General features: G+C 46.9%; 1 protein-coding gene across 4 annotated transcripts in view; it reads left to right on the top strand.

Annotated features, from left to right (window-relative positions):
- Window positions 1–12,507, top strand: part of LOC142161366 (cytochrome P450 2C20-like) — a 131,754-nt gene that overhangs the window by 18,499 nt on the left and 100,748 nt on the right. The window lies entirely within an intron of this gene.

Below are 12,507 nucleotides of genomic sequence, written 5' to 3'. Positions count from 1 at the left end.
AGTAGAACAGTCTGTCCACAGGGAGATGCAGGAACTGCAGAGACGCTGGACGGCAGAGACGAGTGTAGGAACCACAGGTGAGTAGATCCGGTAATCAGAGTCCAGCTGAGGACACAGGCAGGAAACAGGAGACTGTAGCAGGTATGGAAACCAGCGATGAGTAGCACAGGGAATCCACAGGAACTGAAGACACTAGTAGTACACAGGAGACAGTAGCGGGTATGGAAACCAGCGATGAGTAGCACAGGGAATTCACAGGAACTGAAGACACTAGTAGAACACAGGAGACACCTTCAGAGACTCACAGGGAATGAGACTCCAAGATCAGGCAAGGAGGTAATGAGCACAGGTGCCTTAAATAGGGAGTTGCCTGATCAACCAATTTATATTAAAAGCAACAGTCACAAGAGTTCTTGGGAGCTGCGCATGCGCAGACCATCAGGATGGCGGACGGCCGCGGTTCAGGATAGGTGCCGGCAGGAAGGCTAGGGAGCCACGCACCAGCGCAGAGGCACTCACAGTTCGGTGAGTGACACTCGGGCTCTAGTCAGTCTGGTCCCGTTGCGGTGATGAGCTCTATACACCAAACAAAAAGGAGAGGTGACAGAGGGCAGCCTTGACATGACTGAAAAGGGGTCAGTCTCCCAGTCGTTCATCAACACTGAGCTGTAAATATTAAGGTACATCAGGTTAACATAAGAACAAAACCTATCACCCAATCCAAACCTGCACAAAACCCTACGCATAAAATCATGAGAAACACGATCAAAGGCCTTCTCCTGATCAAGACTGACCAGGGCCACGTGTGCATGGCGATCTTTGATGTGATGGACCGTGTCCCTCAGCAGCGCAAGGCTGCCTGCAACCATGAATGCCACAAGTCTGATCCGGATGAACAATCTGCCCAATGACAACCTTTAGCCTGTTGGCTAGTACCTTGGCGAGGATCTTGTAGTCCACGTTCAGGAGAGCGATGGGCCGCCAATTTTTAAGGTCACATCTCTCCCCCTTGCGATCATACAGGATCGTGATCCCTCCATCACCATCTCCTTGTACAGCTCTTGCAGGCCCAGGCCAATGAGGTCCCACAGTGCTACATAGAGCTCCGCTGGGAGACCATCACTGCCTGGGTTCCTACCCAGCCTAAAGGATTTAGCAGCAGAGTGGAGCTCCCCCAACATAAGGGGGGAGTCCATGGCTTTTTACCTGCAGGATCAATAGTATTAGTGATACCTGACAGGAATGATTCAGAAGCATCAGTGTTAATGGTCTTAGGGGAGTAGAGGTTACTGTAGTAGTCTGTGAGGACTCCCATGATGCCCTCTTTCCCCTTTCTGGGAATGTCGGTCTCGTCCCACTCAGTCAGGGGCATGTGGCTGGAGTGGAGTTTTCTGCAAAAGAAAGAGTTACATTTCTCACAATTTTCCAGGTTCTCCACCTTGGAACGGAAGACGATGCGCCTGGACTCCTCCTTGAAGTGCCTTTTCAGGCCCCCCTTGGCCTCCGCCAGATCTCAGCCACAAAGTTGGAGTTCCAACAGGGACTGCAGCTGACGCTTTAGCCTCCTGAAGTTTCTCTTCCTCTCACACGCCTGTTGTCTTCCCTTAGCCTGAAAGAAACTGCAAATCTTGACATATTCCCACCAGTTAGACATAAAATCAAAATACAGTTTGTCATTTTTCCAAGTGATGTAGGCATCCCTCGGCTCCTCCAACACATCCTCCCTCTCCAGCAGAGCGCAATTCAATTTCCAGGAGCCTGGGCCAGGAGGAAAACCGTGGCCCAGAACCCCCTCAAAAAGAATGGCCCTGAGGTCCGAGAAAAAGCAGAGCACCATGACATGTCTGTCTGCCTTACTGCTGGTGAGGTACACACAAAGTCAATCCAGGAATGCACTGAGCCAAGTATAATTTAGAGCCAGCCCCCATGGATCCCACTGCATCCCTCAAGGGTGCTTCGGCTACCATCTCCTGCAGCAACCTAGAAGAAACATCAAGCTTAGCAGTGCTGTTAGTACTACTTCCGCCTTCCTCAATAGGACAATCCCCGGCCATCACTACCTCCATGGTGGTCTCAAGCTGGGCCTGCAGGGTCTGGAAAAGCTCCAAATGCTCTTACTTACGAGGGGATGCATACACACAGATTAGCTTGACAGGCTCACCCACCCAAGAGCCCTCTACGATAAGCAATCTGCCGCAGATAAACTCCTGAACGGAATCCAGTGTGAAGAGGCTTCCACTGATAAGTATGGCGACCCCCACAGACTTACAATCAGTTCCCCGACCAATAGGAGGGCCCACGAGACCACTGCCTACCCATATGTCTATTAAGAGAAAGGCAAAGAACATTCCTGCAACATGTAAACATCACATTACTGACTGTCAAGGTAGGTAAACACAGACTGACGTCTAATCTTATCCTTCACACTCCTCACATTAATGGTAAAAAGAGAAAAATTAACCATTAGTTTGGAGAAAAAGAAAGTTAGCACATTCAATACATCAGTTACCATCCTTGTCCGGTGGGACTTGGTCTGGTCTGCCCTTGTCCCCATGGTGAGATGGGAGCAGACCTCTCTATTCCAGCTGATCGAAAGGGCAGCTGCAGGAATTCGTCCACATCCATCTCCTCCGTTTTGGAATCCTGAGTCGCCAGCAGCTTCTCTTCCATCTCATCCAGGGCTGCCTCCAGTGGAAGGGGGTCCTCTCTGAGCTCGACCGCTGGCTTCTTGGAAGTTTCGAAGACGGTTGCTAGGCTGTCAAGCTCTTTCCCCTTCCTTCTCAATTTGCTCTCCTTACCTGCAGCGGACACAAGAGGGGAGAAATCTTCCAGGGAGAGGGAGGGAGCTGCAGTAGTGTATATGGGGGTTAGTGCTACTGTAGGGGAGAGAGGGTTGAGACGGGGGGAGGGGTGAAGGTGGGAAGAAGACGGGAGAGGGTTGAGGAGGGTGACGTCACAAAGGGAGAAGGGGAGGAAGGAATTGGGACGAAGGTAGGAAGGGGGTGGGAGGCTTCTTAACTACTCATGGTTGCGGTAGGGGCTTCTGTTGCTTCCTCTTGGTTGGCTTGGGCTCCAGGGCAGGGGCAGGTCCACTTTCCAGCAGTCCTTTCCCAGCTGCTGCAGCATAGTTTCTAGCCCTCTGGGGACAGTCTTTATAGATGTGTTTGGCCAGGCCGCAGAGGTTGCAGGATGTCTTTCTTGGGCAGTCCTTGGTCTCATGCCCTGCCACTCTGCAGTTCCTGCAGGCTGAAACTTTGCAGCTTCTCAACATGTCATCAGCTTTCCCGCACCTCCTGCAGTTCCTTGACTGATCAGCGTAGTGGAGAAGGCAGGCAGAGCTGCCCAGGGCAAATTATGCTTGCAGGTGCTGGAGACCGTCTGTTGCTGTGTCATTTTTCCTCAGCCTGATTATGATGGAGCACTTGCATGTCCAGAAACTGTTGGCATCCAGGATCTTGGAGGGGTCCTTGACCAAGGAGCAGAAGCGGCTCAAGAAGGTAGTGATGTCTTTTCCAGGGGTGTGAGGATTCCTCATGGAGACAGTCACTCTTCTTTTCTCTCTCTGGATGGGGCAATTCCCCACAAATCGAGAAAATGGAGATTTCGGTCTTGCTGACTTCACCGCCTCCCAGTATCTCTTGCAGATCGCTATGGAGGCAAAATTGATGTAGAAGATCCCCTTGATGAAGGTCTGAATGCTGAGAGTTTCAGCCTTCGAGAAGCCTGTTCAAGGCCCAACCTCTTCCCAAAGGTCTCAGCCTTCAGATCTGGGACCCTTCCATCCACTTCCATCAGCTTCGGGACGACTGTCGGTCTCATCCAAGGTTCCAGTGTGGGAGTTCTCTGAGGGGCATCTTGGCTGGGTTTACCTTGTCCAGAAGCAGCTGGGACGGTGGAGGCAGAGGTTACAACCTTGGAGAGAGGCTTTGGTGCAGGGGTCTTTTCTCCCTTCTTCCTAGGGAAAGGAGCAGGGGTGGAGGCAGGAGCTGCAGCAGCTGAAGCCATCTTCCTGGGGCAGAGAGGCTTGAAAAGCTGGTCTGAAGGGTGATCTTCAAGGGGGTGGAGCTATGCAGATTTCTTCCCGCTGGGTAGAGAAGCGCAGGGTCTTCTGCTAAGAAGGGTTGCTTCTTCCACTGGGGTTGTTCCTGAAGTCTTCTCCCAAGCAGAGAAGAGCAGGGCAGGGTCTCCCGAAAGGAAGAAGGCTTCTTCAGCAGGAGTTGATCCCGAAGTTTTCTTCCAGCAGGCAGGATCTGGCAGAGCTTCTTAGTTTGAAGTCGATCTTCCTCCTCGTCTTCCTGCTTCTGGCCGGTGTAAGAGTCTCGGTGCAGCACCACCTTTAGCAGTATTAGATCATGCTATGGAATGACCCATGATCAGCATTACGACCACCGGGCGCTGGGCGTGAAAAGGACCGGGTGTACACCAGTGCAGCAGAGTCTTAATCAGGTTGAACCCTCATCAGTATTAGATTGTGTTATGGAAGAGCCACAATCAGCATTACAACCACCGATACTGTTACTAATGTAGCAGCTGTTCTCATCGGCATAATAGAAAATACACCCCTCACAAAAAAGCACACCATTGAAATAAAACCCCACCCCACCTTCAAAAACCCGCCACCCACAAACAAAAACCTTACTCCACCCAAACCAACTATCTAAATCCATCCACGCCACTTCAGCATTATCCACCCCCTTGGTCTTTTTATCCCACAAAAAAACATACAAACATCTTCCCTAACACCATTCTTAAACACTCATTGACTTCAATCTTTTCTCTCTTAAATAAATAAATATTCCTAACATCCCACAAACACTGTAAGATACATACCATCATAAACCATAACACATTCTACTTCACTTTACCACATGCTCCAAATCCATACATAGTCATTTTCCATGTAACCACATTCAAGCCACATAGCTCCTTACACATGTCACCCATCCCCTTCCAAATCTCTCTTGCATAGCCACAATTCCATACCAGATGCATTACAAATCTACCTTGGACATTCTTTCGTTCTCACCAAATCTCTTCTCTTCTATACCTCTCGCATGGGCAATATCTCATGCAAACTCACACAATCTCTCTTTGCCTATTATTCAAACCTATAAACCCAACCTTCTTCCATATATTTTCACATTCAACCGATTTCAACCCATTAAAACACACAACACTTCCCTCCCTTTTAACACACTCATAACCTTCTTTCTCCCCACAAACCCAACCTTAATTACCCCCAACAAATCCTCTTTTCTTACAAACCTTTCAATAACATCATACCACTTACATACCTTAAAAGTCATTGGCACCTTCAGATTCCTTTCCTGCCATTTCAGCCCACACAGTATCCATCCCGCCATATGTTAAACCATACATCCCGCCTTGCTGTCCTTTCCAGCCATCTTCAACACTTGTGAAATATAATTCAACATCAAATACCACTCAACATTCAGAAACCCCAAACTTTTTTTTACAAAACTCTGCCACACATTTAATTAATAGCGCCCAAACCACTCCAACATTAATTGAATCATCCCACCCTACATTAATCAGTCTGCACCAACCCCACTATTAAATTAAATTGCCCCACCATCACCCACACAAACAATATAGCACCCATTAATTAGCCACTACCTACCTCACACACTACATTGCCACAAGCCCCCTGTGCCATCACACACACTATATTACCACAAGCCCCCTGTGCCATCACACAGACACACAACAATGACATCAGCACCCCTCACTTAACCTTTAGGTGCTCTTCTGCTGCATCGCTTCTCACTGCTCAGACAGGAAATGAAGTGAGCACTTTTTGTCTGAGGCCAATCAGCAACAGGCAGCCTCACGATTGGCTGCCTGTTGCTGCCACTGGCCACCAATGATTTGATTGTCACCTCTCCCATTCTCACCTCTCATTAATGTGCTCCATTCTTCCTTATACACCTTATCCTCAATAGTACTTAAAACATCCTCTTCCAAACTTACATCCCTCCTTTTCTTTCCATACAAGCCTGTATAATAATTCTTCACCTCTCCCACCACTTCGACACCACTCACCTCACTACCGTCCTCTCTAGCAATCACATTTATATCCCAATCACCCCCACATACCTTTTTAAAGAATAATCTACTACATACTTCATCCTCCATTTTCTCCAATTTTGATTTAAACTATTTGCCGGCCCCTTTCTTCCAACTCCATTCTCATCGACTTCCTCTCCTCAGCAGCATCAAATCCTGCATCTCTCATATTCTCCAAATACACCATTCTTTTAACCCTCCAATCATATCTCTCCCTCTTCTTCCTTGCACTCTCAATCCCACATTCCCTAAAGAAACATGCTACTTGTACTTTCATCCAATCCCACCAATCTAATACACACTCAAACGATCCTTTCTCCATCCTCCAACCCTCATAGCATTCAAAGAACCGGCTTCTCACTCCTCCATCCAATAAGCTTACGTTCAATTTCCAGATCCCTTTCCCATAATCCAACCCTCTCATATTCACCAATTTACACACCAGACATTCATGATCAGAATACACCACACTCATTTGCTCAAACTTTGTACACGTGAAAACTTTCGCTGCCAAAACATAATCCAAACGTGACTCAATCCCACCTCTATCTGCTTTATGTGGTTACTATATATTCTTACCACATCCATTAGTGCAAAGTCAACCATCTTATTGTTAACCATATTTCCCGTGATATCAACCTTAAATTCACTCTTACCACTACATCCTTTCTTATCAATTACACAGTTCAAATCCCCCACAATCACCACCATTATCCTTCCAGGCAAAACGAAACCGACTCTCTCAAACAACTCTTTCCTTTCATTTTTTGACACCGGTGCATAAATATTAACAACCCTAACCCTCCACCCACCAAAATTCACAATGGCCAAAATATATCTCCCAATTTCAATCACAGTGTAAGATTCTATCTTAAAACCACCTCCCTTCACTAAAACACCCACACCATCATTCCTGTTGTTCCCTGAACCACTCCACACAGAATCACCATATACCCACTCCTCCCATTTAGGTGCTACCTTAATCCCACATTCTTGTAATCAAAAAATATTCCCTCCTTTATTTATGATATCTTCAAGAATAGCTGCCCTCTTCACCTTGGAACCACAACCCCTGATGTTGATTGATAACATTGTGAACCCACTCATATTCTGAGAGGATCACAAGATAAAAAGAACCATCTTCCAGAAGGAAAAAAAAACAACAACCATTATCTCCGAAAGACTCCCCCCAACTACTTCATCCTTCACCAGTAATGGCATACCCAGTCATATCTCTTGCCATCCTACAAGAAAACCCCCCCCAGGGGATTCAGGAAATATCATTGGAGCCTCAGGGCTCTCAATCCCCTCTTTATCACTAGACAATGGGAAAAGTGGATCTGGGCTCGGACTTAAATCCATTACACTTTCCAGAACAACAAGTACAGAAAGGATATGTTGCAAAGCACCACCACTCTCCTTCTCCCTGTCACTCTGTCTTTTTTTTTCTTCCTTGCAGGCTGGCTAGGAGGGTCCTCACGTAAACCTGCCAAGGTCCTAGAATAATCCTCCTCCGCACTCACCTCTCCCAAACTGTTACCAGCCACTGACTCCTGTGCCTCACTCCACACACCTACCGACACTTCAAATGCGGTTGCTCTCACGACACTGCCATTAACGTCGTCAACAGTTTCCACATGGGACTGGGGGTGGGGGTTTTCACTCTGCGCACCCACCGATACATCACCTGTTATCTGTTTTACTCCACTGTTGCTCACCGGTTGATTACACGGCAGGCTTCCTTCTACTGGACTTTCGTCCTTATCGCCCCCTTCGTGACTTCCTTGCTCTGTGTCCGCATCAGCAGGTTTCCCTGCCCTACCAGCCTTTTTATTTTCCGCAAAACTTTTGGCATTACTGCTGGCTTCTGCCTGAAAATTTCTAGGCATTCTTTTTATACAGTCCTCAGAAACAGGGCAACTTCTGAACAGATGCCCCTCACCGCCACATATCTCAGACCTGGGGGCCATAGGACACTCCCTTGTCCCATGTCTGGAGCTACCACAGTTCCTACAGGAATAAATGTTGCCACATTCCTCTCTCTCCTGCCCATACTTATGACATGAGCGACAAGAGTTACTTACAGAGCTGACCAGGATAGAACAAATAGCCCCTAAAATTGCCAATTGCGAACGTCGCAGGGGGATGTTTAACCCCATCAATACCCTGAGGGTCTGGTCTCATTTTATTCCAGAACCGCCATCTACCATTAAAGATACCACAAATGTTTGTCATCCTCTGAGGGCTTCCAATTTATGAACAGTATTGCGACAAAAAGGCAGTTATTAGCCCAAGTTCCACAAAAGGGTCATACACATGGATTACCAAGGGCCACTCTCTGCAAAGCGTGTGGACAACTTTAACATCCTGCATTAATGGGAGCCCTTGAAAATTTTCCAACCTTGTCTGTACATCCTTACATACCCCCCCTCCTCCACAAACATAATGTAATACCTCATGGGAGATCCTGGATGCAAAGGATCTCTCTTCTTCTGACCCCGGCCAGGCCATCCAAGATAGTTTCCATCCCATATTGCAATCTTTTGGCTCTAGGTCCTCCTCTCAGCCACAAATGAACAGTGTTGCTCACCTCCGGCATCTTGGCAATCTGCTCCAAACTCCACTCCAACAATAAACAGCTCCAATAACCACACGATTCCAACTAGTAACTCTAGGGTCCGCCACAAGGAAGGACACCCAAAAAACCTCCCGACCAGACCAAGCTGGGCAATAAACCCTACACTTGATCTTGGTCAGGAGGCCGAGAAGCGAAGACCTTTTACGGGACTGAAAAAATCGCTCACTTTTCAGACTGTGCACCACATCTTCTGGAGACATGACACACCCAACATTTCATTGTCTCATGAGCGGCGGTGATGACGACAGATGCAGGAGTTAGTCTGTGTATATATACACGAATGTAACATGTCATTCAATTTGAATGTTTATAAACCATTACATTATAGTCCAATAGACCATTAGATCATTTTAGAATGAAAACTACACCCATTCCATCTTGCACTTTATACATAGGGAGATTAAGAAACATTTTTGGCAGTTTTTTTTATATTTAGATTTAATTTAAATACTATTTTTTTTATATAATTTCTAAAAGGCCCAGCAGCTAACACACCAATTTTTAATTACTTTAAAGACTTTTTCTGTGAAGGAATAACTTTCACTTATTATAGAACACTTCTACTTCATCTTGAAAGAATATTGATAACTACTTAATTAATATTCACTTAATTTTCTACTTTATGGTAATTAAGTAATAGATTAGTTCATTTTTCTCCATAATTATATTATTTACGGTATTACTTTTATATTATTTTCAAAATATTTGCTTTTATTGATGAGATGACATCAATTGAATGTATTATTTTACACTGTCCTTCCAATAACCAACATTTTTATTATTCTCACTTATTGGAACAGGTTACTTATAAGTGATTATTCACATCTGTATACACTGTGCAATAGCATTTACTGCTATGTTGCTATACATTTAACTTGGTTTACAGGTGCCACTGTTCGGACAGTGGTACCTGTCATCCCCCGCTGCATTCCCCTTCACAATCAAGCCGGACTTCATCAAAATCCTTGGAGTTTGGTTTGGTGGAGAGGAGGCGGCCCTGAAGTATTGGGAAGAGAGACTGGCAATAGTCAGACAAAAGATTGGACTGTGGAGCCTCAGAGACCTTACCATGGAAGGGAAAGTACTGGTACTGCGCAACAGGGTTCTTCCCGTTCTGCAGTACATGGCCAAAGCTTGGCCACCTCTTGCTGCCGTCTGTAAGACCATCACGAGGACAGTCTTTTACTTCATCTGGGGCTCCAAAATGGACAGAGTGAAGCGGTCCATTATGTACAAGGAGCCGCTCAAAGATGGGAAAGGGATACCAGACATCCCCACCATGCTGCAGGCCTTCTTTGTTTGTAACTGCATCCGCAGATCACTCCTTGAAAAGAACATTTGCTCTGCTGGGAAGTCCATGTCTTGCTTTTTCCTCCTGCCTATTTGGAGGACCCTTGGTTGGGACAAGTGGGACAGCTCCTTCCCTTACAACTGGACTACTCCTTGGTTTTACCTGGATGTTGGACAATTCGTGAGGGAGCACCATCTGGAAGGACTTAAACCAGACTTGTGGAAGCTAAACACTATCCACAAGCTCATCAGAGAGAAAGACATTATGGAGTCTGTTCCAGGGCTCCCTGTTGCTACAGCCAAACACGTGTGGGAGAATGTGGCCTCTAAGTGGCTGACTAATAGACATAAGGACATTGCATGGATGGCTATCCAGGGGAGTCTGCCTCTCAGGACATTCATGCACTCCCTCGGAACCTCTGCAGATATGTTCACTGCCCCTTTTGTATCACCAGAAGGGAAACAGCTCAGCATATTTTTTGGGACTGCCCCACTGCACAGGCTGTCACTCACCGGACCGTGAGTGCCTCTGCGCTGGTGCTTGGCTCCCTAGCCTTCCTGCCGGCACCTATCCTGAACCGCGGCCGTCCGCCATCCTGATGGTCTGCGCATGCGCAGCTCCCAAGAACTCTTGTGACTGTTGTTTTTAATCTAAATTGGTTGATCAGGCAACTCCCTATTTAAGGCACCTGTGCTCATTACCTCATTGCCTGATCTTGGAGTCTCATTCCTTGTGAGTCTCTGAAGGTGTCTCCTGTGTTCTACTAGTGTCTTCAGTTTCCTGCTGATTCCTGATCTACTCATCGTTGGTTTCCATACCCGCTACTGTTTCCTGTGTACTACTAGTGTCTTCAGTTCCTGTGGATTCTCTGTGCTACTCATCGCTGGTTTCCATACCTGCTACAGTCTCCTGTTTCCTGCCTGTGTCCTCAGCTGGACTCTGATTACCGGATCTACTCACCTGTGGTTCCTACACTCGTCTCTGCCGTCCAGCGTCCCTGCAGTTTCTGCATCTCCCTGTGGACAGACTGTTCTACTGAATAGCGGTGTGCCTATCTGTTATTGACTTTCTACATTTATTCTGCATATCCGCTAGGACAAGTTTCCACTCTCAGCTGCGGTATCTATTCCCGCTATAGACTGTTATTTTTTTACGCTGCATATCTGTTTGGAACTAACCATACTACTCAGTTGTTATATGCACAAGTGTGATTGACTATCCGTTATTGGCCTGCATATCCGTGCTGAGCAAGTCTCTACCAAGCAGCGTCACACATACCGTTATGTAGACTTTGTTGGATACGCTGCATATCTGTTTGGAACTAACCATGCTACTCAGTCGTTATATGCACAAGTGTGATTGACTATCCGTTATTGGCCTGCATATCCGTGCTGAGCAAGTCTCTACCAAGCAGCGCCACACATACCGTTATATAGACTTTGTTGGATACGCTGCATATCTATTGGGATCAAGTTCCTCTGTGCTCTCAGTGTCTGCATCCTGTTATCCTTTGTATGCTTCCACTCATCGACACCTGTACACATCCTCACCTATTAAGCAGTGGTACAACTTGCTGTACGCAGACCACTGACTTCCCCGCTACCTACCTGCACCTGGACAAGTCTTCTCACCATAAGCAGTGGTACAACTTGCTGTACGCAGACCACTGACTTCCCCGCTACCTACCTGCACCTGGACAAGTCTTCTCACCATAAGCAGTGGTACAACTTGCTGTACGCAGACCTCTGACTTCCCTGCACCTTCCTGCATCTTCTCACGTCCATCCTGATCTCCATGTTCAAATCTGCCTTTCCACTACATCAGCTAGTCGCTGACTCATTGACCAAGATAGCTGCAAGTCACTGACTTTCCTATTATTTATTGGCATTCTCTCTCCATCTGCTGTGATATATGTTCCGCTAGACACCCTGCTAGCAGAGGACCGTTGTGTGAACTTCACTACTCTGGTAAGCCCAGTCATCTGGTGAATTCCTGGGCAAGACTCCTAGTGCCCGTGACACAGGCACTGTTTGATGCCCTGGAACATGAACTTAAGGACAGTGTGCCCAGGACTTGCCTTTTATACCATTAAGTATTTTATGGATTTATTTCCTGGGACCCACACCATTGGGGCAATCCAGGAGGCCTGGCGCCTTATTAACTGGTTTAAGGGCGCTATGTGGCTTGCCAGGAATCGCCTCATCTTGAAGAGGGAGAGGATGACCATCCAGGACTGTCGCAGGCTGATCCACAGCCTGCTAAGAGACTATAACACCCTTGACAGTCCTGAGGAAGATGATTGATTGCTGTCTCCCTCTTCTCCTTCTACCCCTATGTGTGTTTTTTTTATCATTAAAACTTTGGTCTGTGCCTTCCCTCGCTTACCCACTCCACTGTCACAGTTTGAAGTGTTATTGAATGTCATGCCTTATTTATGCACCCTTCCCATATTTGTGTCTGTGTCAATAAAGCTTCAGGCTCATGACTTCCC

The sequence above is a fragment of the Mixophyes fleayi genome, chromosome 6, assembly GCF_038048845.1.
Source record: "Mixophyes fleayi isolate aMixFle1 chromosome 6, aMixFle1.hap1, whole genome shotgun sequence".
NCBI lineage: Eukaryota > Metazoa > Chordata > Amphibia > Anura > Limnodynastidae > Mixophyes > Mixophyes fleayi.
This window is presented reverse-complemented; position numbering and strand designations above follow the sequence as displayed.